General features: G+C 38.0%; 1 protein-coding gene across 6 annotated transcripts in view; it reads left to right on the top strand.

The window, feature by feature from the left end:
- LOC106107355 (axin) overlaps window positions 1–26,755 on the top strand; it is a 59,545-nt gene that overhangs the window by 12,311 nt on the left and 20,479 nt on the right. For 2 of the 6 annotated variants that reach the window (XM_013288189.1, XM_013288185.1), the window contains exons 1-2: window positions 14,716–14,915; window positions 22,327–22,371. The gene's annotated coding sequence lies outside the window, so the exon portion shown is untranslated. Of the gene's footprint in view, window positions 1–14,715; window positions 14,916–14,940; window positions 15,003–22,326; window positions 22,372–26,755 lie in introns of those variants that run through there. The other 4 variants (XM_013288187.1, XM_013288184.1, XM_013288191.1 and 1 more) reach the window with 3 other exon arrangements.

Below are 26,755 nucleotides of genomic sequence, written 5' to 3'. Positions count from 1 at the left end.
TCCATACAACTGGAATGTATATATAACAAAATAGAAATAACAATGATATGTATTCGTTGGGAGGCAAACATGTACAAAGTCTGTCGGCGTGCAGCCCTCGCGGCGGGCTGTTTGAGCCCCGCGATTTATGATGTTTGCCTTCAACCCGGCGCGACTCGCACATCGCAGCGTACCTGCCCGAGCTGTTTGCTAACCTCTACATCCTGTCACCTGTATACCGCTTGATGGGATGATAAGCCCTATATTGTATTACTGGTTCTAATCAAATTGTAGTACAAAATATACTTTAATGCGGCAGATTTGTGCTCTTATTTTTTATATTATAACGTGGTAAACGAGCAAGCGGCCACCTGAATTCGCCGAGAAAACGAGGCGATTGCTGCCCATAGACATCCGCAATTGCAAATACGTTGCCGACTCTTAATCAACGGAGGAGACGCACATAAAAAGGATATTTCCACCTTCTATGCGTCTCGCCGTCAAATCCACTTTCCCTTTCCATCCTTTCCGTATTACAAAATGGTGGGAAAGGAAAGCTAATGTTAGTTTTATAACAATTTGCCCTTGTGTATTGTTTAATTCTATGGATTCAGTAATAAAAACAACATTAAACAATAACTTTTACTTGAAACAATCGTAAGTATCAGTTCCAATTGTTACTTTTAATGTACGCCTTTGTTCAATACAAACTTTCACACACCCTCATGAGGCAGTCAAGTGTGCTGTTAAAACAAAACACCGTGTAAGAGGAGGTAGGGTAGAGTAGGGTAGGGCGCCGAGAGTAGTGCAATAATATCGGCAGTCAAAGCTCGCCACAATATTTATCGGCGGCGCTGTATCAATGCGCCACAAAGCGAGTCCGGAAGCTCACCTCGCCCGCCGCGGCGCGACCGAAGTCACGAAAGAATAGCGAATTTCCCAAAGAGTTATATAGCGAAAACGTGTTATGTGTTTCTGTACAAAAGAGGAGAACTTTAAATAGAAATATGTAACAATGTATTAACGTATTTTCATCATCCGTAATTCTATAGCCCTCAGGGTCCTTGGCTTGATCGAGTTATTCTTTCTATCCCGCTCTATTCGTGGCCAGCATTTTCCAGTAGAACACAATACGGGTTTTTAAATGATTGCACAGAACAAGTTTTTATTTTATTGCTTTTTGATACTTTTGCCGTAATTAGTATAATCTGTATTTAAAACAATCTGTAGTTAAATCGCTCCCGTCGTGTTTTTGTACCAAACATCTTATCTGGCCCATTGTTGACTGCCTCTATCACTGGATTCCTTTTTACACAGAGCCTTTGACGCCGGAGCTTTGTTTGCCAGAAGATCAGAATGAGACGCCGGCCCTGAACCGGCGCGTGCCTTCCATTTGCGGCCTAGAATCGATTCTCTTATAGTTTCTTGTAAAGGAATACAGGCCGTTTTTATTTTGTCTACTTTGTCGGCTTACGGAATAAATTATGATTACTTTTGTATCTGATATATTTCGAATGTTTATTTTAGATCCACGTGTGTTTAAAGTAGTTTTTTCGTTGTGGTCTATAATGTGGATTTTATTTATTTTCTATTATTTTTGCATAATATAGAAAATTTTGCTTAATCGAAAGAGACGATGTCACCTTCATTGACGTCTATAACTAATTGAAGAATCTTTTTATGTATCTGAATTTAAATTTATAAAGTTGTTAAATCGCGTAATACGTTTTAACGTAGATGTAATTACAAGTTTAAGTTAGCAAATAGCATTCTGTTGTATAGAGCGAGAGTGCAGCCGGGGCTCATGAACTGTCCGCATTGGCTTGACAATGCAATTTGAGTTAATTCGATAGCGAGCGTCGCGGCCGAGTGGCGTGCATTAAACCAATTACGAGTAAACCGAGGTGGGCAGAGGCATTAGGTCCCTTTTACACTAAAACACCAAGTGCGTTTTCATATTTAACTCGCGGGAATTTCAAACAACCCTTTTTCTTATAAGATAAGGATGGAAAGAGAACGCGGATTTGACGGTGCAGGTGAATTATAGCAAGGGGAAATATCCTCCTCGATAGGCAACGCATCCGCTATTGCGGATGTCTATGAGCAACGGTCGCTTTGCCAGTTTGGCGAATTCAGGTGGCTGCTTGCTCGTTTGCCAACTTATGATATAAAAAATATCGTGTCATATGAGAGTCTTCACATTAATGGCGCGGGTGGAGGTGCTGCTGACAATAGTAGCCAGCCAGAATAAATTTCAAACACGATTAACTCGCAATGTCAAGTTAGTATAATCATTTTTAACTGTTCGAACACATAAACGCCTAGTAATAAGTATGAACACGCCTTCGAATTGAATATGAACAAGCACTCAGCGTTCCTTTGTAGCTTCGTGCGATAATTGTATAAAAGTTTTCGACACGACAATGATAAATCATTAGATGTAGCAGTCGTGCGGTTAAATGCTTAGCGAAAACGTGGTCTAATTGCTCGAGTCCACCGCTCTCAGTAACAACGGAACTTCGCCAGTTTACTAACGTCCGAGCCATCGTTCTCGTGCCCTGATGCCTGTTGTCTAATTTGCTTTACCAAATTTGCCAGTGCCCGGATGATCGAGTTTGGAAACTTGTTGGACATTTTAATAGCAACTAGTTTGTATTAATATTATACGTTAACTTTGTATCTTAGCGTTAAAATGTGTATTGTTAGAGTATGGTATAACATGGATAAGTGGTACACCAAAGTTTTCAGTGTCGTCCATTACTTTCTTGTCTAAATAGTAAATATGTTAAAACCAGTTGATTGTGACCTTAAGTATTAATGATTTATAAACTAAAAATAGGTCAATGTAGTAAAAGTAATCATCATTATCGTCTTTCTCCTCATCCTACTCCCGTAGGGTCGGCGCAACAGGTTTTTGTCCTCCAAATAACTCTATCATACGTCATCTCAGTCATCACTCTCTTTTTGATCATGTCACCTTTTACACAATCCGTCCATCTCTTTCTGGGTCTACCTCTACCGATGTACCCTTCCACACTCATAACTAACGTGCTCCTTGTAACATGCGACATCCCTCATAACATGCCCATACCATGTTGACCTTTTACTCCTTACCTTCTCTACTACGGGGGCTACTCTCAAACTTCCTCTAATATATTTAAAATGTCAATGTAGTAACAGTCATGATTTGAATTTGTTTTTTGCCTGTCCATCAAACGAAACCTTTTAAAAATAAGAGGTCCTGAAAAATAAAGATGTCCATTTAAGTAGCTCGAGTTCAAAACTTTGCCCTTCCAATATTATCCAATAGAGAAAATTAATAAAGGCTCAATGGTACTTTCGCCATTTCTTCTCAATCAGTTCTTTATATTGCGCAAATTCCGCCGCCTACTTCGATCGTGCCAATTTTCGTTTACACTAGGGCTGTCTAATATTGGAACTCTATTTTAAGATGGCTTTAGAAAAAATACCAATTTACAGATCGAAATACGTCGTATTTTAATTAATTACGAAAACACAAAGATTATTATTATGGATAAAAATTGCTGTAACTCTATAGATTTTCTTTCAACTGCATTTCATTATTGAAACACGTGGATTGTTTTCTATATTGTGTCTAAGAGAGATGTCAAAATTCTAAACTAAACCGTAGGAAAACCGTGACTGAGATGCCGTTTCTCATAATGTAAGACGAAGGTAACTTGTAGTTGTGTAATGTATGTAAATACTGTGTAAACAACGACGAAGTTATAAAACTTTCCTTTGTATAAAGAAATTCTACAATAAAACAAATTAATGACAACCCTAAGGCTGTGTTCGGCGTGTTTCAAAGGAAAATTTATTATTTAAAGTGAAAGTTATTGAGTTTCGCTAAGGCTAAGTGAGCCTTTTGAGTCGGGCTATGAAGTGACGAGCGTGAGGTGGTGTCGGCTTCCACTGCGAGCATATGACTCCCCGGTATCAGCAAATTACCTGCATATTGTGTTACCTTTGAATTCGCGGAAAGCACTTACATTCGCGCTCTGATCACGACCGGCTAAAGCTTGGAGGAAATAAAGTAAAATGACGAGTTCGTAGCGGAATAGAAAAAAAACTCGTTTTGCTCCTCTCGTTCTAATGTATGATGTGACTTATTATATTTTTACTAACTACTATTATATTTTTACTAACTTTCGCCCTCTACTCCATTCGCGTGGAATTAAAAATACAAACAAAACTAAGTAGCCTATGTGTTCTTCCAGACTATGCTCTAGACTATAGATCTATGCCAAATTTTATTCAGATCCGTTAAGCCGTTTAGGCTACAAACTCGTAACAAACATCCATCCATCTAAACATTCGCATTTATAATATTTGTTAGAGAAAGATGATTCTGGCTACTCTTAACAATGGTTTTGCTTGAAAGAATAGTTCGGATTACTTATCTCGACGTAAAAGATGTTTAACGAGAAACAGCTCAATTTGCTTTCCAATAATTGTGTGTGAAATTCATAACAAGTATACTTTATTGGTTATTCTTAAAATAACGTTATTCTGCGCTACAACATTGGTTTCGTTTTAGGTAAATCGATATTTGGCATCGCGCCAGAAAAATGGCGTGAATACAGTTTTTTATTTATTTTTTAAGCTGTGAAAAGTTTGTGATCAAGTGGTTTAACCTCCGTAATGACGAACAATGCTTTAAAAAAACTCCGTCGTAGTATAAATGCTCTGGTAGTATGAAAATTAATAATTTGATTTGGTTGTAAAACGTCTGCATTTTTAAAATCTCATAAAATTTGTTGAAATTAAAAGAAATTATCATTAAATGGGGCCAACAATATTTTAAACCAAATGACTTTGAGAAGTCTATTTCTCTATGATATTTGAGTTGAATCTGAATTAATTTTTAAATATTTTTTTTTTACAAATTGTATTCTATTACCTTAAAAGACAATTTCCTCCGCCCATTTCTCTTCAATCTTTTTAAATAAGTGAGTATAGCGAAAATGTAACACGACAATGCAATTCTCTAGGCGCAGGCAAGCTGCGGCGGATGCATTATGCAGATTGTAGGCGCGCGAGTGAAGGTGGGCGCCTGCAAACCGAATTTATCGCATTCGGCATTCAATCCGAGGTAGACATCTGCTCAGGCCGACAACAGTACACTCAAAGAATTAAATTCACTTACCATGTATGATCTAATGTACAATGCACTAGAATATGGACATTATTGTTATCTCTGTTTTTACAAGAGAGAGAAAGGGATAGCAATATTACGAATACGTATGATAACATAGTAGTGACTTATCGTAAGACAAGATCGTAGTAATCTTAAGTTAAAAAGCGTATAACTGGGTAGGAAATATACGTCCTCGGCTGTACATCGCTGTAGGCGCTCGATTTATTTTTAATATATTTTTCATATGTGTTGCTGATGTCATTCCGGCCAAGGGAATAATGAATTGAATCACGAATCGGTCAGTGACAATCATGTTATGATATTATATCTAATTTTAAAATTTGGCTCGGTCAGTGCGCTGAATTGAGACGATAGAAATAATTAGTCAGATACCGAAATTTACATGATTAATATATTTAAAATAGAAATGGATAGAAGATGAGGATAGCGATCGTTCTAATTTCAACAATCCAATAGACTAATCTTAAGATTTTTTTTCTATCATCTAAATATCTTCATTTTTTTCATAAGGTGGCAAACCAGCAAGCGGCCACCTGAATCCACCGAAATGGCGAAGCGACCGCTGCCCATAGACATTCGTAATAGCGGATGTATTGCCTACCCTTATTGACAGAAGGCGAGACGCACATAAAGAGGATATGTCCCCTTCCTATGCGTTTTCTTTACCGTCAAAACTACCTTCCCTACCCATCCTATTTTTATAAGAAAAATGGTGGTAAGGAAAAGGGACTAAAGTTGGGCCTCCTTTAAACTGGAAGACATGATATATTAACTAGCCTTTTAACTTTATTGTTAATACTAGTAATCAATTAATCTATGTCGTAATCTTTACTACAAATAGATCTTTGTGCCTTTCTAAGATTAGAACAAAATTCGTAGAGTAAAGGTTACAAATATAAATATCGTAGACCCTAAAATAGTACAAAACTAGGTGAAAACACCTTTGTTGTTTGTCCTACGTCTTAGAGAGATCTTATAAATAAACGAGAATAGGAAGAATCCTCTGAGATAACAGATATTCTGTTACTGGCTGTTGCTTCCGACTTCATCCGCGTGAAATAAAAAATAAGAAAAAAACATTGCCATTTTACTCACAGATAAAATTACCTTTCTAACGGTTAATGAATTTTAAATTCCCCTTTTAATTTTATAAAACCGGCCCAGTAGAGTTTGAATTATTTCAATACTTACAAAAATACAAATTTTTCCTCTTTATAATTTAAGTATAGGTTTAATTAATTAGGAAGTTGTATATATTATAAAGTAACCAAGTAGTCAAAAAATAACTGCTTGATGTTTTGCTGTTTTGTATAAATTCGGAAATATTAATATATCTGCATTGACTTGGACTTCAGAATTCGTAGGAGTTAATCCCTGATTTTCGAAGAACTTGAGGGGAACTTTGGAGTCTCGAGTGGGCACTGAAAGGGTTGACGAATTCAACTTTAGTCTAAAGTATTCTAAAGCTACTCCTAAAAGACCTAAGGGTTGTTGAAAGTCTTTAATGAGGGGACATCTGGTCCCCTAGTTAACTGGTAACGATTCATTTAATCCCAATATATTGTTACTTCTACTGGCATTTGTTTTATTCGAACAAGTAGGTGTCGCCTGTGACTTTGTCCAAGCGTTGTTAAAAATACCTTATGTGTTCTTTAATACTATCTATGACAAACATCTAGATCCGTTTAACCGAGATACCGTCTAACAAACGAACATTCAAACACAACGTTCGCATTTATAATATTACTAGCTGTTGATCGCGACTTTGCCCACGTGGAATTAAAAAAAACATATAGCTTATGTAACTGATAACGTAGCTTTTTAATAGTTAAAGAATTTTTGAAATCGGCATAGTAGTTTTCAAGTTATTTCAATACATACAAAAATACAAATCTTTTCTCTTTATAATATTAGTATAGATTATGTATAAAATTATTAAAATGTAAATATTTTTAAAATAAACGATGGAAATCTGTTATGTTTAAAAGATTGTCTACAAAATGTTCACTGCCGCAAGTAAAATAATATAACCCTAGACGGATAAAAATATTATTGTGTACCGGGAATAAACAAATGATACAATGGAGGGAAAATATTTTCCTCGTCTCAATTCTCGCGTCCGCCTCGACGTCTGCCGCTGAATTTGTTTAGCGATGGCGCACGAATTACTATTGCTATCCGAATCCGAATGTATGTTGGAGTGTTTACTCTACTATACTGCTACATTATATTTGCTGTATTGTCACGTTTGTTTACTGAAGATTTCTTTTGGATTATAAAATAACTCAAGAGTTTGTAGATTACAATTAAATATATCCCTCATTTAAGCGCCAGAATTCTGTCCTCTGCACTTTAAATAAGCAACCCTTTGTGTTACCAATTGATTATTTACTTCAAGGACTTAAGTAATGGTCTGTTAATAAAAACTGTTGATTTTACAACATTATTAACGTGGATAAGGCTTAATTTCTATCAATAGAGGTATAATTTTTTGTAGAGTTTTCAAAACAACAATGAAACAATTTCAATAAAGCACATTGGGAAGGCGCGGCGAACATTTATTGCTGTCTATAGAGAGGATTGCTGCAATACCAGACTACCAATAAAATTACCAATATCACATTTTATTGCTTTTATAACAATGCAATTGAAACGAACAGGCAGGCTTTAAAACGGAAAATGCATATTTCGTTAAAAAAAAGCTTTTAAAGTTCCTTAATACCAAAGTGTAAATAAACTTATCTTAATTGTTTAAAACTTAAATGATTTATAAATACTTTATTCTTTTTGCTCCCTAAATCTTTGTATTAATATCAAGAAAATCGCGTACTTATCTTAGGCCGTTTACATATGTGTGGTTCCTCTGTCTTTGCGGATGTTAGTGGGCGTAGGATCAAATAATTGTATGTGAGCGTATATCTTTTGCCCCCTTCTCATATAAATAATTTTGGTACGTCTATTAATTAAACTCCAATGTATAAATTCAACCAGTTATATCACGTAAATACGTAACAAAAATTATAATTTTTAGTTAATTTGTTGAAAACCTAAAACGGTGTGAATTGTCGCAAAACCTGTATAAGGGTTCTTGTCTGCAATGTTCGCATTTTGTGCATTTAATGTTGCCAATAGTGAAATTTATTGACTGAAAAAACGGAACACGTATCGGCTGTAATTTATACACCTTGTTGAATCGTACGTTGCTAATTTGAACGTGAATTTCTCTCTAAACTTTTACTCTTTTTATTAAAAAGTTTCCAAGGACAGCTATGCGACAGTTACTGCGAACAAAATACGTTGCATTGTAAAGGTAACTAAGCACTACTAATTTACTATCTGATAAAAAAAACAAAACTAAAACAAGTGAACGAAATTAGTCTTTCGACTTAATGGTGTAAAATTGTATCCATAAATTCATAATTAATATGTCTTCTGAATAAATCTTTAAGTATCGCTAAAGATTATTCATATAAGTGGAAAACAAACAAAAATGTAGGTACTTTGTGTCGTAGATGTTTACTTTTAAGTTAATTTGGCCGCAGCACCTTGTGTTAACTGAACCATGTAAAATCACATGAATAGTCGAGTAGTTGCATGGAAGTTTTTGGCAAAAAGAAAAGTGCCTTGTGTCTGCACGACGCTTAACATCAAAGCCAATGCAGCGCCGCAGGGCTGTCACATGTTATTAATTACCATAAACCAAATTTGTATAATTATTTTGTTAATTTAATCTGTAGCATGTTCTTGTATCAGTTTTTTTTATCTGTGAAGTTATACAGGCATAGACAACAAGCTATATAGCTACCCTGTAACTTAATTCGCCTTATGCACTCGTGTGCTGCAAAAATCCTTACAAGTTATCATTACTTTAATTATTGCGAAATATCTAAAATAGGTAGATATCATTACAACACCCTTGTTAAATCGCTCACTCGTTTAACCGCTCTATAAACATCACTAATGAGCCATAACCCCTAAGTGTGGATCACGTGGAACGTAAAAATAGCGTTCGTTTATGAATTTTTTGCGAGGCTTCACCCCTGCCGCGCGATAAGGGCGGGCGGCGGGATGAAAGGCCCTTGCCGGCACTACAAAGCTGTCTCCTAGCGCCCTCGCGCCCTGCCGGCCACGGTCAAGGGTTACTGCCTGACTGACGGGCCCGACCCGGACGTGTGCGTTTTTCTTAACGCAACCTTCGTTAAATGTGTATCTAAAAAAGTTTTATAGTTACGATATTGTAAGAAACATTTTTCACATTGATTTTTTAGTTGTTTAAATATATGGGTTTCAGATTAGATGAAATACGTATATCCTATTCGTCCTGTACAGTTATAACTACTTTGTGTTAAAATATGTATGTTGTGACAACTTTGATGGCGTCTTTAAATTATATCAAAATTAAGATTAAAAAATTATATACGGGCAAAAAAGTTAATATTTTTTTTTATTTTTCTTGACTTAATCAACGAAAAACCAATTACAGGAGAAAATCCCAAAATAGTGTTAAATTTCAACAAACTTCTAAAACTCCAGTTTTCTTATCTTTTAACGTAATCTTTTCAAAGGTTCCTTAGCTGATGTGCAGGCAGAATACGTTTGGTACCTATAGTAACTGTGAACTTGGGAGCCTTATAATAGGCCCTAATAAAACCACCACCGCGCACTCCGACGTACAACTCTACGGAGGCAATCCATTCATTGCCACTCATTTCCGTCCACATAAAAAATGTACATTCTGAGATATGAATGGTTCACTCGTAATGTGTAAAGAAGAATCAAGGTTCAAAACCCGGGGGAGAGAAAAGCGAGACTAAATGTTTTAAAGGATAAAGTATCGGCGCAGTCCGCCAACTAGTCGACCAACCAGTCGGCCAACGGATCGCCTAGCCGCCGTCTGCGGAACATTTTAATGTTTCATTACATTCAGACAGGAAATGTTAAGATTTTAAACATTAACCTGCCGTTGCGATGGCCAGACTATGTTTGAATTATCTAAAGACTTCATTGTAATTCATTTTTAATTTGCACACAATTTCTCTTATTACCCTCAGGTGCGGGTATTGACTTTAATTAAGACGTGCAGTAAGATAGCTCTAATTATTTATGTATTTCACGAGGGTTTTGTCTTAATACAATTGAGTTTAAAGGTTGGAATGCTTTTTAGTAAGTCTAATTCTCTTGATACTCACACTGAAGCAGTCTTAGTTTTAATTTTTTATCATGTTATATTTCAACTCTTTCGGTTATTTAGTCAGCTTATCACAATTTCTAACAAATTAAAAAAAAAAGTTTCTTAATGCTCTATCAAGAAAGCCTTTGAAACAAACAAAATTTCGTATTAACCAAGATCAAAATCTTATCCAATATTTAAAACACAACAATATACACTGACGTAGTATAATTATTGTAAAACCTATTAAAACAAATATTTAACTTCATAATGCAAGTAAATGATATAACGAGATGGAGCTAATTTGTCCAGCCCGCTACGCGTTGCATTAATAACCACCTCCAGTGGCCTGCGCCGGGAACTCGCATTATTTTCACTTTTCATATCAAATTGACTCCTTAGTTCACTTTTTATACAATCAATTTGGATTATTGACACTTTTGTAAAACATATCAATGTAGTTAGTCGTGTCTTTTGGCTTATCGGATATCCGTTCCACTTTGCTTTTTCTTGTAAAATTGTACAAGTAATTATGGCGACAAGAAGTCTCCTTTGTCGGCGTCGCGCAAAGCTTTATCAAAGCAGAGGCGATGTGCTCTCTTATTACAGGAAACTGTATATAACTCGTCTACAATTCTCAATGCTTCTTTGTGATGCACGTTACGTCTGAGGACCTCTTTTACTAATTTTGTCTCAAGACCAAGTTAGTAATTTTATAACAATCGTAACTATGGGTTTTGCGATTTTTTTGCATGTAAAAGAACTTATATAAGTATATTTTAATAATCACTTCAAATAGCAATTAATAACTCTGGTAGGTGCCGGTAGCACGAATAAAATTAATGAGACAAATCCCATACTCTTAGGAAGGTAAGGCGCTTGAACGTAGAAAAATGTATTTTCCCCTCGTGACATGTATGAATTTATTTTTATAGTGATTAAAAAAGTAGCTTTTACTTCAGTAAAAAGCTTCACCTTTTCCCATTTATTTCTATGTTTTAAATTGCATGTCGTGAATTTATTTATAGATTAAAAATACACATGTCGTAGGAAAGCAATCAGTTTAACAAACAAAATACAAATAATTGACCAATTAACTTTGTGCCAAAATACAGGAGCCATTCTCCTTTTTAATTGTTATTATACAAAGCGGCGTTTTTGTACACAGTGACACAAAAAATATCGTTACACGATCATTTGATCGGTCGGCGGCGCTCGGCGTGCGAGGTCGCTTTGGGCGGCAATAAAAACGTATGAAGCGGCAAATCGTCGCCGTATAAAGTTTTAATTCGAGCCTCGTACTCGATGATGATGACGCTCACAAAGGGCACAAAGTAATAAAGGGGTGTCGAGTGCTCGCGACGCGACCCGCCCGCCGCCCGCTCGCCCCGCGCCCCGCGCCACTCGCGCAAACAACGCCGCACCGCCCGTCGCCCGCGACACACAACTCGCAAATATTATATTTTGCCTGAAGTTTCAGCCACTTTGACAACTCTGCAATCTTCCTCCATCCGACGACAAAACGGCTTTTTATTTCCCAACGGCTGCGTTAACGTCTCGATGGTCAGAGGGCAAAGAGCGCGGCGCGGCCGGCGGACACTAATCTCAAAGAGACGAGTCAAAGTGAAGCGTGCAAATTCGAGGCCGAGCGGGAACAATAAAAGTGCAGGTGGACCGCGGCCGCCCCACCCCGCCCCCGTCCCGCCCGACATCAAAGGGGAGCCTGCGATATACAAAAGCCCTAATGAGACAAACCCGTGGCGTAATCGAGGCGACGGAAAAAGATGAGACCCGGTACGAGGCGAATTTTAATAATTGTCAAAGCAGCGGCGCCGATCAAACGCGCCGCCCCCACCTCGGGCCGCGCGGCCCGCACCTGTGACGTGTGCTTACCGCGGGCCTCATTAGCGCCGCCGATCTAATGCAACTTCGAACTCGGCCGGCGACGTCTAATTAAACTTAAACAGAATTTCAATTTTATGACTGAAAATTTTAATACGCAAAGCCTTCGCCGCGGAGAGGCCGCAAAGGAGGCGCGTTCAAAGGCGACGCCGTGCACGTTTTCGCTGATATTAAATGTGTTGACAATTTAATTTTTCATTTCCTCGAGGCGGGGGCGCGGGGCGGCGGGCGGCGCTCCTTTGACGTCGCGATATTGTCTTTGTGCGCGCCGTGGGGTGGGCGGCCCGCCCCGACCGAGACTTTGTCGCAATACAATGTGTATCAATAAAAACTTAGGATTGGCTTTTAGTGGTTGCACTTACGCTTTGTGAGGCAGCGGGTTCACCCTTTGACATTATATGTCGGTGTCGCGGCGGGCGTGTGTGCGAGGCGGCAGGCGTAGCTGTGTGCGCGGCCGCAATATCGCGAGACGAGCCGGCGCCGTCTTATTGCCGACGCTGTGTATGTCGTGTCGGCCGCAGCGAGACAGCGGCCCGCAGCCGCCCGCAGCCCTAATGAACATCTAGCAAATATCAACTCGCTCATTTCGATACCCATAATACACGCTCCCCGTGTTTGTACGAACCTTGCAGCGGCTCCCGATGCAGAATATTGCAGTTATGCAATATCAATGGAACAAGGACCTCATACATATGAGTTGTGTGTTTGTGTGTAACATATTCAAATAAATTTTAGACAAACCCGAACTATTTGACCTACTTCATATCTTTAATTTGTGATAAATAAGATCTGATGAAACGGGTACCTATTTCTGTGGGTTTTCTTTAAACTTTAAACTAAGTTTACAACGACCAATAAAAGAAGAAATATTTTTTTTTTACTTTTCATGCACAAAGATGTTGTAGGACATCGGTTATCTTAGAATGATGTCAATTACCTCTGATAGGCTACAACGATCTTACAACATTCTTTAAAGTGCTTTCGTTTTTCTTTTGTCTGTATTGCGAACAGCAGATGGTCGTGGAAACAACATTGCCTCACGTAACTTTCAACTTCAGGTTACATGTTATTGCTTATAATGAAATGCTTTCTTTGTATGCTCCCATCATTATTTTATACCACCACTTGAATCCGCCAAAATGGCGAAGCGACCGCTGCCCATCCGCAATTGCAGATGCGTTGCCTACCCTTTATTGACGGAGCAGGAGACGCACATAAAGAGGATATTTCCTCTTCCTATGCATCTCCTCTACCGTCAAATCCACTTCCCGTTCTCATCCTCTCCTTATAAGAAAAGTGTGGTAAAGAGAAAGTGACCAAAAATAGGCCTCCGGCACCACACTCATCAGATGAAAGACGGAATTGCTTCCATTTCACGACTGTCTTCTGTGTGGTCGTGGTATTACACCGGGCGTGCCGGCCCTGCAGTGCTAAGATGTTAAAGCGGGCACTACCACTGTTAACTCATTTAGACTGTATAGTTTTATGATAGACTAGCTGTTCCCTTGTGGCTTCATCCGCATGAAATTGTGAAAAATTAATTTTATTATTTACATTTAACAAATTGTCAATAGCAAATGTGAAAATGACATGACATGACAAACCTTGGCAATCTTGCTTCCTAGGTATCGGCAGCAACTTATGGTCTCTTTCCCACATTAGGGTTTTTATCCGAAATATGTACCCCCTAAGTTTAATGGTAAAAATATATAGCCTAAAGCATGAAGTAAGTGTAGGGCTTTTTATTAAAAAGAGTTATTCAAAAACATGCTATAATTGCTGACATCTTAGGCAACAAAGAAGTGTGTGTTTACACTTTATTATAATAGTATAGATTTAATAAAAATATATTATTGTTTTGTATTTTTTGAAGTATATTCATGGATTGAGCTGTAAATTCTCTCCTAAGTACCTAGGTGGTTACAAGTAGGCGGCCGGCCGTAAAAATAAAATCAAAAATTAAGTTTTATAATACCTCATGTACCAACCCCACAAAAATGGGATATGGCCAAGGAGATGATGATGATATGGTGATCATTGTAGATTGAAAGCTTTATTTTCTTAACAATCATATAACTTCTATTCAAACAAATCAGAAGTTCCCAAAGAACTATTTTGACCTGCTCACAACACAATGCTGTTCAAAAACGTTTTATTAGTTGAAAAAAGTAAGTCATATTCCTTTGACCGCGGTGTAACACGCTGGGGATTGCATTCAGTGCTCGTGGAAAATATCATCCCCCTGGCGAAAGGTGCCGAGCTGACCAGAAACAGTATCCGCATTTTTGTAATAAAATTACCTGTTTTAAAAGGACGTTACTACCGAGATTAAGGCGCTGAGCGATGTTGTTAGTTGTCGGCGGCTGATCAAAGCGTCGCACGAGCCAATCGCGGCCACGGGTTCCGCATCGCTCCGCCCAGTCTCACGGCCACGTGCGTCGCGCGCACGCGGAACTCTAAAATCTGTCAGTCGTGAGCTAACCTTCGTTGGTGACGGAGATGTAGCTGGATTTCGCGAATATTTACGTCTTTCTAACGATATTGTGAACTTGTGTTAAATTTAAACTTTAAAATATTGTAGATATATTTAAATAGTGTGATTATAATACGGTTGAAGTGCGTTTAGTGCGAGTGTGTTGGATGGATTGTGCAGTAATCGGAACTCGTTGATTATTTGTTCAGGTAGAGTTTGGAACTTTGAGAAACTTTTCTTGGAAACTGTAATAAACGATAAAAGTTATATTGTGGACGGCGGTGACGTCCCCGACGGTAGGCAGTATTGTCTTACGGCCTCTAGAGCCCTTGCCTGATGTTTATTAGAATGCCCCCTATTGTTTTGGCCCAGTCACTTGTCCTCTATTGTCCTTGTGTTAGTTCACTAGTTATTTTCTGTGTAGTTGTTTTTGTTACTTACGATGCTTTTGTTATTTTTATTTTGCCCGTCGACATTGTTTGATTTTGATGTCAGCGATTCAAAGTAAATAAAATAATTTCTAGTGCTTTAAGTGTTTGTTAAAGTTTAAACATTGAATTTTTATTTTGCTGTAAGTCTTGTTGTTTTAATAACTATTTTTACGTTTATTGTAGTCTTGCATTAGTTAATTGTTATTTGCGTTTGAATAAAATTTCACACACACACACACACGCACGTACTCGAAAGTTGTTGTCAAAACTGATTTACGACGTTAAAAGAAAAGACTTCAACGCGCGCGTAAACTTAAATAATATAAGAATCAAGTCTTTAGAATGAATGATTAGATAATAAAAGTACAGATATAGAAAAAATAATGATATATTCTTTTTCTAATTATTCTCTACATTAACTAAATTAAAACAAGTTTAATTCTCGCGATACTGGTTTGAAAATTGTTATAATTGTATTTGTACTTTTATTTTAATAATAATTGAGTTGTATTTAAATTAAATCATGATTTAATGACAGAATTAATAACTAAAGAATAAAGGGATGGAAGAGAAGCGTAAAAATAACTGAATATATACAATTTATTAAATTTACTCGCTTAAATATGTATGAAGTTTTACAATAAAAAAAGTATTCATTTATAAAATCCCATCGCTTGAATGACCACAGTTTATATTAAAATCACTTTATAAAAATTGAATTTAATTACGTGACAGTGACTTCGCCTTACCTACATAACATTTCTCACTCACCTACATTTCATTAACGCATCCCAAAATCCAGATACGTCCGCGTCGCATTATCCCTTCACATTAGCGCGGCGAGAGGTAGCGGCCGCGGCGCTTTAAAGCTGAATAAAACATCTTCATTAGCTACATTATCTTGTCACCTCCCGCCGTAGTGACACTCGGACGAAAAAACCCCTCATGAAAACGTAATCCTAAAAGGTGAAAGAGGCTGAAAGGGTGCGCACGCGGCGTCTTTGAGCCTCGGCCGAGTCTCAGAAAAGGATCCGCTGCGCTAATTTCCAAACTCGGTTTCGCACAGATAAGGCTAGAGCGGGAGGTGTCTTTGATGTGCCGCCGGCCCTCTGACTCCGGGGATGAGAGCTTTCAATGAAAGGATTTTTTTCATCTTCTTTCCCTTTGTACTTAATTTAAATTTCGTTTATATCAATGCTGCGAGTTTCCTTTTGGGTGTGTTTTCTCTTTTACTTTGTCGCGTTTATCCTCTTCAATTTGTTATATTCGAGTTCGCTTTGTAATTAAATTTAGTGTTCGTAATCTGTCCGTTTCCTTTTTTTCTCTATCTTCACTTAAAGTCCGCCCGCTGCCGGTGTAATTGCAAATTATAAATTAGGTGCCTCTTTGATTTTATTTCCTCCCGACGGGTGGAGGCCGAGGTATATACAGGAATCGACTATTGTGTTGATTTTTATATCTTTTCCTGTACTTATTTTTTGTTTTAAAAATTAGATTAATTTCCGTTTGCATCATAAAGGATGTCGGTTAAATGTTACCAAATTAATACGCAAATATGTAGATTTGTAATTCGTGACGCGTATTTTGCATTGAACAAGTTGATGTAATTGCAAGAGCTTCGTTAGTTTTTCATCAGTTGTTTGGGCGCCGGGGCTCGGGCGTCCCCTTTGTCCCAAGTTTCGTCGTGTTAAGAGGACGCCGTAACTCACCGCCAAAGCAAACCCGCTCCACAAAGACACGGCCCGCTCTTTTTACTTTTAAACATCAAAGCCGCGAGTCCTTTGATCTCAAATAAGTCATCAATATAAAGCAATCGACTAGCGAACGATATTATGTCCCGAGACGTCGCAGAACCAATTTGCTACAAATTATATTTCCGTTTCATTGTTTCATATCAAAAATATGACAACTATTTTTCGTTTTATTTGTTTATTGTGCAAATACACAAATGAAAAGCGACAAAAGCTGTTTATTCGAGATTTAATTTGTATTGGGAGGCTACTGTGGCAGTACTTTATTTGTGGGGAGCATTATGAAGGCGTCGCAAGATAAAGAGTTTGTCGCGGGAGTGAGTTGGAGCACACGAGCGCTTCCTGCGGCGGCAGCGGCGGCGCTCACAAAGGCGCCACTTTGCGGAGTCGTCTTTGACTTTGAGTCTCGGGAGTGTGTAACCAACATTAATAACCTACTAATAGCTCTGCCCGTTCCAAACTCATACGCGAGTACATGAACACTATCGTATAGTATTAAGGCCTAGGCACTCGATATTCTCTCTGCCTAAGCAATTTGTTCGCATTCCCCCCCCCCCAAGCTCTCAGACGGAACGCTGATTTAATTTTTCTCGTAATTGTATTAGTGACAGTTTAATTAGCGAAGCTCTGATCGTCGCCGCCCTGTGCCCGGAGCTGATCGTTGCAAATAGATTTCAGAAGAAGCACTTTTAAAGAAAGCACCTCCTAATAAGTAGTGAAGAGTCCTCGCACGTGTTTATCAAAGACAGCCTTTCGTTACTCACCGTCTGAATGGCCTCAAAAGAAACTCGTGTAAAATACTCCACAAAGTGCCGTATCAAAGGGGAAGGCGGGCGCAAATATCTGTTTCGTAAACTAGTAAAAACGAGCTCACAAAGGTGCTGCGTACTCGCGGCAAATTAGGCGGACTTAAATACGAGCGCCGCTCTCGCAAACGTACTACTTTGATACTGACTCCGCGCTCATTATTTATGTAAGATGTCGTAATCGTCAAAAAGCTCCCTCGGGATTTATTTCTGACAATGTGCGCCGCCCGGTCCGAGCTCGCACTCGCACTCGCACTCGCGCGGTTCGCATGTGTATCCATTTAATGCTCAATTCCCATATAATTTAACTTTGCGATCAAAGCGAAATTTTGCAAAGAGCTCCCCGGCGGCGGCGGGCGGGGGGCGGCGCGAGTGGGACGCCGACATCGCAGTCTCAGAGATCAAATGCTGGGCCAAATTAGTCACTCTCCGTCTCTCTATCTCAAAGCCGATCCGTAGCAAAGTTTGCGCGAAGATGACATCAAAAGGAAACCACACACCGGGGTGGCGCCGCCCCCGGCCCACTCCGCCGCCGCGCCGCCGCGCTGTCTTATTGACACGCGACTGACGACTTGCAAGTCGCCACCACTGTTCCCGACCTCGCTTTGCCGGAGTTATTTAGTTAATTAATACGGAATGCCCTATCCTAACTCCCGCCAGAGTGATGTGCTCTCGCAGCGGCACACGGCGGCGGCGAGGCGAGTCAAGCCGCCGACCAAACTTTAATACCGCGCTTCATCCTCCGCTTCGTTAATTACGTGCGTCGTTGGACTTGCGACTTGCCATGTCAAATAATCTCTAATCCAAATTACGTCATTTAGCAATCAAAGTTTTAGTAAATTGAAATGTTTTTTTCTTTACTTTTGCAATAACGACTGTTAGGCTTCCACTCCGCTCCAATTACGAACTAATTATTTCGTAAAATAAAATCAAAGTTTCAAATAAACTTGTAAAAGAGGGCTACGCAACTTAAAGTTCATGAAGCCTTAGAAACTAAATGTAATTCCAAAATTACTTGGGAAACATCTTTGTATGTTCGTTTCTTAGTAAATTGAATGTTAAGATTTGTTGCTTAACTTCATCGTAGCTACTTGCTACTAATAACAATTTTATTTACACTAGTATGTTTATCAAAAAAGAAATTAATACAAATCCAACTGCCTAAACGACTTGGTATCGTTAATAAGGCAGTTTGTGGCCGCAATTTAAAGTTGACATTTCAAAATGTTACAAGAAAAAAAGACATACTTTCATACGCATCCAATACTTCTACCGAAGTAGACACTGTTTTGAAATCCGTCATGTCTAGACATTTTAAACTAATATTAGAAAGTGTGTTTAAATATTGACAAAATGGAACTGTCAGAATATGGTGTAGTAAAAAATGAGAGCGTGGAATCCAACGTGGTCGAGTGTCGGTTGTTCGAAGGCGCAGCGCGGCGGAGCGGGCATTGTGCTGTGGACTTTACAGTCCCTGATTCCTGGAAGGGATGGCGGTATCTACCTACGCGGGTGTCTTTAGTGACGTCACCGCACCGCCCGATACCGTCGCACGAATTCCACATCTTAGGCAAACGTAAACGCAACAAGTGATTTTTTAAAATGAAATACTTACGTTATATTCGAAATGTATGTTAAAATCGGTATTACTTTATTAATGTATGTGAAAAATAGATATTACGGAGAGAAGGAGATTGGGTAATTTACCATTAAATGTCTTACTTAACGGTCGTTGCCAAAAATGCCAGACGATCTAGATTATTCGAAAAACGTTTAAATTTATGTAGAGTTAGAAAATAAAATTTAAGTTTTTTTTTTATTTGAGGCTCAACTCATCCAGTAATTAATAAAAATAACATAAAGCCGTTGGATTTAAAAGATGTTTGTTCCAATTAATGTAACTTTAAAAGCTAATGAAGCGCTACTCGTATTTCTTTTATTTCTAAGTCGTTTCTTTTAAATGAGTGGCCCTCAGTAGTTTTGTGTAGACGCAGTAGTTGTGTACAAGCAATTGCGTTCCTTTCAATTGTTCTAACAAGTTTTTAAAGAGTGAACGCTAGGGTACCGTTGTTAGAACGCGTAGTACACTCGAGTGCAAAGTTCCTATGTTACATTGAAGCTTCGCGCACTGGCCATTGTGCCATGCGAGTTTTACACGAGAGAGTAACAATGCAACAGAGCAGTAAACAGTACAGTGTTGCAATTTAAGGCACTCCGGTACCGAGCAATATTGTTTTTAAGAGTTTGTACAATAGGAGTACTGCACTATCTATTGCTCTACCTCACTGGGCGTCCTGGTGTGAAACTGACAGTACGCCCGCGCACAGCTTACAGCATTAAATAGTAATACGCGTGTCTCGTTAAAAATTTAAACTAGAAAATGCGTGCAACGAGAATCAAGTCGTAAGTTGCAACGAAACTCTGTAGGTCTTGTAGTGAGTTTCAACTGTCGTAACACATCTATGAGGACATTGTTGCTATCTCTTTTTTTCAATAAGAAATAAAAGGGGATATTGATGTTATACATGTGTTGTGATGGAAATCGCTACACAGGTCTATGTTGCGACTAAAGTTTTATTTACGTCGTTTTAGTAATTTACAAATATCTTTTTTGTTTTGCAATGTTTTTATTGCTGGACATAAACGACAACTAGCTAGATAAAAAATTAAGGTTAAACTGGATAAGATGAAAGCTTGAATGATATTTATTTGATGAAGCTGCTTGTTAAACCAAGATCAAAGCTATTATGAGCCACTTTAATAAATGTTTTTTTACAATAAGCTTTTCTTAAGTGTAGATTTAAAAAGTAATTTGAAGTATTTATCTTTGACATATTTTCAACTTTTGATGTTTAGACAATTACACTTAACACCAACTTTAAAACGATAAAATTAGCCTTTGTTTAAGATTATTGGACTTTTTATTAGCGTCTCTAAAATTTGATCTAACAAATAATACTGTCCTTACTTGCTTGAAATATTTCGTTCGCTAAAAATAGCCTGTCGAGTCTGTCAGCAGACAGCAGTGAACCGCACAATACGGTCCCTTGCAGTTTCACTTTCATTAACAATCCATCAATCATATCGCGGCCGTTTGATGCGTAGCGCTTCTACCATTTGATATTCCGCTTCGTTGCCATCATTCAACTTTTTGTCCCGTATTGCTCTCTTAATATGATTATAATTTTCTCGCATCTGCCACACTGATTTCTCGACTAAAGGAATTTTAACTGTAAATGTGAAGTATCAAGGTCGATTTCAGTTTGGATATGTATTCTGTTGAACGAGGCATCGGCTTCCATTGAGTGAGGACCGGTTTGGTGGTGGAATGCTGCGGTGCCAGCGGCTTTTTGCCGCGGCCGTTTGGCGCTGCGGCCCACGCACGCCCGCCGGCCCCGCGGCCCGCCGGCGCCACCGCTTCCCGCCTCTGCGCTGACGCCCGTAGCCCCTTGCACGATGCCCGATGCGAGATAAACGACAACTCGCAAACATTTGATGTAATTCTATATTTTTAACGTTGCCTTTCATACAGGAGACTAAAGATCGCGTTATTTTTTATCCCGGGATTCTGATTTGTTACTCATGACATGCTGTCATTTTGTATTAACAAGGATTTTTTTACTCGTTATGGGTATTTGAATACATTAATTTGCATCTGCAAATTATGTGTCCGCCATTGATTCACAAAAAAATAATATCTTCACAGCGTTCAAACTTTCAATACTTTTATTTTACATTTTTCATTACATATAAAACCTCACTACATCAACTGGTTATTTAGTTAATTAAATAACAAAGCGTATTACAGCAGCTAGTAGCGAGCTGTGCAGGACAAATCCTATCACAACACGGGGCCGTAATCTCCGTCACTAAATAAACCTGTTGTCCCGCCGCCGCCGCCGCTGCGAGGGCTGCACAAATACGCCGCGATCATGACGCCATTAGCTTATTGCAAGCTGTTTACACAATCTCAATTGCAACTTGAACCTGCGACCTGGACTAGAGATTCAACCACTTGCACCACAATGGAGCTTAAGTTAAATAATTGTGAAGGTTTTATCAACGGCTATAGTCAAGTGTTACTTGTATTGCAGCTTGTGAGAAGTATTATGTCTAAAGGAGTATTATTAACATTTTAATGAATATATTTGTGGTTAAAATTTGTTAATAACTAGTACAGTATTGTTTAATTAGGTAGAAGGTAGTAAATAGGTTCATCTTTAAATCTTTCTAACGTGAACAAAAAACGTTGAAAGCAGACAAACAATTATTCTCAACCGGCACCCCGCTCAGGCCCCACGTGAGAATAAAAAGTTTCATCCGTTCCACCTTTTAGTCCCACTATCACCAATAAGGTGACAGTGGAACTGTTATCAAATAATTGTCTCCTCATCGCAAAGGGTGGGACGGATGAACCTTTTTATTCACATCTGTGTTCACGTTGGGACAGAGCGGGGCGACGGTAGGGAATAATCCGACAAAAATAACATACAAAGCTAAGGTGGAAAATTATGTTTGACCAATGTGCTATTTTTTTAAATTGACGCTAAACATGAAGTAGTACGGTTTTTAGACCCTGTGCCTAAAACTTTCCGTGTATTATTATTAATTTATCGAATTCTTTTGTTTCAGGATGACATTCTCCTCATACACGGCACCGTTTAGCTAACTATAAAGGTGAGTTATTTTATCTCATTTCTATTACTTACTTCATATGTCAATAATTTACTACCAAATGTATCGAGTATTCTTAAGAATGATATCGTTATACATTACAGAAAAGTGACTAGATCATTTTTAAATGATAATGTCTGTAAATCAGGCAACAAACTTAGTACCGAATCCTGAAAAATTCGGACACCCAGGAAATGTGCAATTAAGTAAAAAAATAAGGGGAAAAATACATTGGATTTAAGAACCTCCAGCGTTTTTAATTGGGTAAAAATGTACAAGTATTGAAACACATAATGTTTCGTAAGTTAATGTCAGTTCGATATCTATTTTTGGATTTAATTCTTGAGATATCGCTAATCGGACGTGACTTTTTGTCCGAGAGCAGGTAATAAAATTAAAATGTACAAATTCTCTACTAGGTCGTATTGAGAATAACAAAATACTAATCCATCATCATACATGATTGACGGACGTTTACCTTTCCGCTCGTGTAAATATTTCCACGCGTCGGTATTTTTTTTTGTAACGAAACACGGAATTCCAAAGTGCTGAGTAGGTTGGCGATTGTTTTGTTCGTTAGTCCTATAAATGTGAGTTTCCACTGATGAAACACGTACAGAAACATATCGCGATATTGTATTTTGTAAAGGGTATGAAAGGGATTAGATTGTGTTTTCTATAAGTGTTTCTGGAGTGGAAACCCACCGTGTAATGACTGGTTTTCCTTTTTTTTGCTGACGGCACAGTTAGTGCTAGGAAATTAATTTCGATTTTAGTTCACTTGTGACTGTTATATTTTTTGAATGGTATTTTTTCGTCACGATTGTGCTGCATTGCGTGATTTTTGTCGGTTTGTGTATTATCACGTGACAAAAGTAGTAATAGCTTGGTTTAAAACATTGTTTTTTTTTATAGATCTTTTGATTAAAAAGTATCCATTTTAGCGATTCTTTCATAATATCCACCAGGTATATAGAATAGCTTACATTATGTTTTCTAAGGTCCTCATCCAATAACCGAGTGGCAGATTAAAGCATTGTGCGGCCGCAGAGTGGACAAGACTTTTATGATCAGATAATAGCTTTTCATCGACATTATTAACTTGCTACAAAGGAAATTTGATAGAATAGATACTACAGAATAAAGAAACATTTAATAAGATAGAAATTGCAACGTGAAGCGTAACCGAGGTACAGTCGAGGAGATTAATTTCCTACCCATGTTCATGAAATCTCAAGATGCTCAAAATGCAATCGAGAATACTATTCATATAAACTTAACTGATAAATTTTAGTACCTATAGTGACTCTGCTGTTCGATATTCGATTTCAATTTCGTACAGTTGCGGAAACCCGTGGTCTTCTACTTACAGAAACATTGTCTTGTTCCTAACAACGTGTCAAACTCCGACTCTTCTTTAAATAACCAATTAGGTGGCAGTATGTTGCGCAAATAACAGATAATAAAAAAACATTTAAGTTAGCCGTATGCCTATTATTGTTCTGCGTCGTCTCAATGCGTACAAACATTCAAACGAATTTAGTTTTTAAGGTGGAACGCCGCCAGTTTCCCTGAGTGTACTTACTTTAAGAAATGTGCAGATTTATACCACATATGGAATATATCTAGTTAAGACAAGAAATATGCACTCTCGTATCTCAGTCCGCAATATGATTACGGGGAACGTTTCTTCGAATGCTATGTAACAAATTAGATTTATTCTACCTTTAATATTATGGGGAACTCTACTATAATATGATTATAGTTTCTCATATTTTTGTAGGTTTTTCACTGTTTTGAAATGTTGCTGTAAGTTTAAATTTGTTTTAGATTTAGTCCTCATTATTAATAGATGTCTTTTAGCAGACGTGGTTGTATCGAGTTAATTGAATAACCTTTGAGGGATGCCAAGGTAATAGGTATTTAGGTATTCACTTAAAGATTTACTAATCTAATGATTAAAATCCAGTGATATAATTAAAAAGTGTGGTTTTCATATCAGACATGTGTTTGAAAGTCTTTAAAATAACGAATAAAGCGGGTTCTTTTCTCGTAGTTTGCTAACACGATGCTCGTGAAAGAGTCTGCAGATTTCATTCAGCATTTAATTGAAGAAGAGTATAACGCCTTATTCAAAACAAGCAGAAAACCGAGGAAAAGTAAAGAGAAAATCTTTTTATTTGTATTCGCAAACGACACTCATCAGCAACAAAGCGCTTTTGACTGGCTGCACGAGGAGCCGAGCCGGCTGCAATATTTCGCGGCGTTTAATCGGCAGCCGCCTCCTGGCCGTCTGTTGCGCCTCTACTGAGACTAGCGTTGCGTTGCCTTGCCTTGCGTTGCATTGCGCCTACCGTATACACGTCCGCACAATCGCACCCGCTCACTTAATGCTATATGTGCCATTATGAGCCCTATTCATCGCAATGAAAAGGATAGAATTCCCTCGGGCGACGCCAACGGATTTAATATATCCGTGGCGCGGGTTGTACTCCACAGCACTCGGCTTTCACGTCTCCCTCGACCGGCATTATGCCTCTAATGTCACTTAATTTGCCGTCTAGGGCCTCCTCAGGTGAATGCAGCCTACGAGAGCTGGTTTAATATAAAAATTCCCTCGTTTTTTTCCCCGTCACGTGAATAACGTTATACTGTTGCCTCTTTTAAGAGTAAACGTGTAGAAGTAATGGGATTACATTGGTGACGAATTTAATTGACATATATCGGCATTAAAAGAAATTGGTGTCAAAAATTCAGATCGATCCTTTGAATGAATGCATTGGGCGGTGCCTTATATTGTAGAGTCCAGTCGTCTACAGTAGGCGTTACGCATGATAAGCTGATCTAATAGTTTGTCATCAGTTGAGTGGTTTTCGTGCATTGGATTTGCAATTGTAACGGCGGCGGTGCGGGGCATCGTAATGCGGCCGCAGCGTGCAAAGCGTATGTTGATTAGGTTATTTAAATGCTTCATGCCACAACGCGAGAAAATTCTATGCATTTATTTTACACGAGAACCAACAATTGCAGGACGGTTTTAATTTTTGTTTATAAACGTGAAGTACCGCTTGTACTTTGGAATCGAGTGCTTAATAGCGCTGCGTAATTGTTGCACCATTTTTGGAAAATTTATGTCTGATATAAGGTATTTACTTTATAATGAATTTTAAATTTAAAGATTACGTATAGCCGCTTGGTAGATTCGAAAAGAATGAAGCAATTTGTAAGATGGAACTGTCTTTATTAGGAAACGCAGCTGCCACTAAAAGATTGGCATTACAGAGAAAAATTGAAAAAGAAATGTTTTATTCAACTCTATTGGACAGGAATACTTTTAAATTACGAAGACGGGGCTTTACAAATTGAACGGATATTCGAATGAAACGCAATTATTTACAGAAATCAAAAAAATGTAAAACCATTTACATATACCAAGATAAACTAAGAAACTACAAAACTACCATGATAAGATTACAGCAAGAATAAACATACTTTAAGTCTAACCGGATCTTTTTTAACACCCTCTTTATAAAATCTTCGCCGATTTGTATTTTTTTTGCATTGAATAATAATTATTAAGCGTTATTGTTATTGAAAAGGGTTGTTGTTGACAGGAGAGGACCCTTCATTTATCTATAACAATAAATATGAGTATCCGCGCAATGAACGTCATCCGTGTCGGTTGCAGACGCGTGTTACATTGGCGGGACAACGCCAGGCCCCGCCAACTCCACTACTCTTTGTCATACCTGATATTGTTAAATGAATTTAAATATTTTAGAGAGTTTTAAAATTTCATTTTTTTTAAATCAATTAACTATGACTCGTTTATAAATAAATATTCGAGTGAGGTGAGGGAACGTCATATTTCTTATAATGTAAGCTAGTGCTAGTATTAATACATATTAAACCAGGACGTTATCCAAAGCAGACGTGTTCATTATTTCGCTTCCCCGCACACCATACCTCACGAGTACTAGCTGTTCCCATGCGGCTTGATCCGCATGGCATTATTATCAATTGACAATGCCAATATTACTGTTACTATAATAACTTTGCTTCCTTAATGTTGGCAGCTTGTAGTTTATGGTCCGTTTCCCACATGTTTTTTTTCCAATTTATTTACCCCCTATCTTTAATAGCGGGATGCCTATAGCTTGTAAGTGTTGGGCTTTTTATTAAAGAAAGAATTATTTAAAAATATGCTATGATTGCTGACGTCTTACACCACGAAGTAGTGTGTGTTTACGTTTTATTATATTAGTATAGATTACTAATGAGAAACTAATGGTTTCCCAGCTACGTTTAACCATTCGTTAGTGTTTTTGCTTCGATAATATCATGAAATGCTATTATTTATAATTTAAGTCACTCATAAAAAATGTTT

The sequence above is a fragment of the Papilio polytes genome, unplaced genomic scaffold, assembly GCF_000836215.1.
Source record: "Papilio polytes unplaced genomic scaffold, Ppol_1.0 DF822067.1, whole genome shotgun sequence".
NCBI classification, from domain to species: Eukaryota; Metazoa; Arthropoda; class Insecta; order Lepidoptera; family Papilionidae; genus Papilio; species Papilio polytes.
Note: the sequence above shows the minus strand (reverse complement) of the source record. Positions and strands in the feature narration are given on the sequence as shown.